This window comes from Nelumbo lutea, chromosome 2 (genome assembly GCF_056320005.1).
Source record: "Nelumbo lutea isolate HS-2025 chromosome 2, American lotus-T2T, whole genome shotgun sequence".
NCBI classification, from domain to species: Eukaryota; Viridiplantae; Streptophyta; class Magnoliopsida; order Proteales; family Nelumbonaceae; genus Nelumbo; species Nelumbo lutea.
In genome coordinates, this window is record NC_142685.1 from 80248440 (window position 1) to 80248765 (window position 326).

At 42.0% G+C, this 326-nt stretch overlaps 1 non-coding gene across 1 annotated transcript; it reads right to left on the reverse strand.

Moving 5' to 3' along the window:
- Positions 1–219: 219 nt before the first annotated feature.
- On the reverse strand, positions 220–326 carry LOC148871633 (small nucleolar RNA R71). The gene has a single exon (XR_016108603.1). It is a non-coding gene; the product is annotated as a small nucleolar RNA R71 (small nucleolar RNA).

Sequence of the window (326 nt, forward strand, 5' to 3'; positions counted from 1 at the left end):
GAAGATCCGAACACTAACATCACCAACTTCTTGGAAATATGTGACACATTCAAGCACAATGGGTTTAGTGATGATACGGTGAGGCTCAGATTGTTTCCGTTCTCATTGAAGGACAAGGCTAAGATGTGGCTGAACTCTCTACTAGCTGAATCGATTGCTACTTGGGATGAAATCGCCAGTCATTTCCTATCCAAGTATTTCCCTCTGTCCAAGACAACAAAGATGAGGAATGATATCACCACCTTCTATCAACAAGATGGGGAGTCATTGTTTGAGTCATAGGAGCATTACAAAGAATTACTAAGGAAGGTCCCTCTTCATGGACT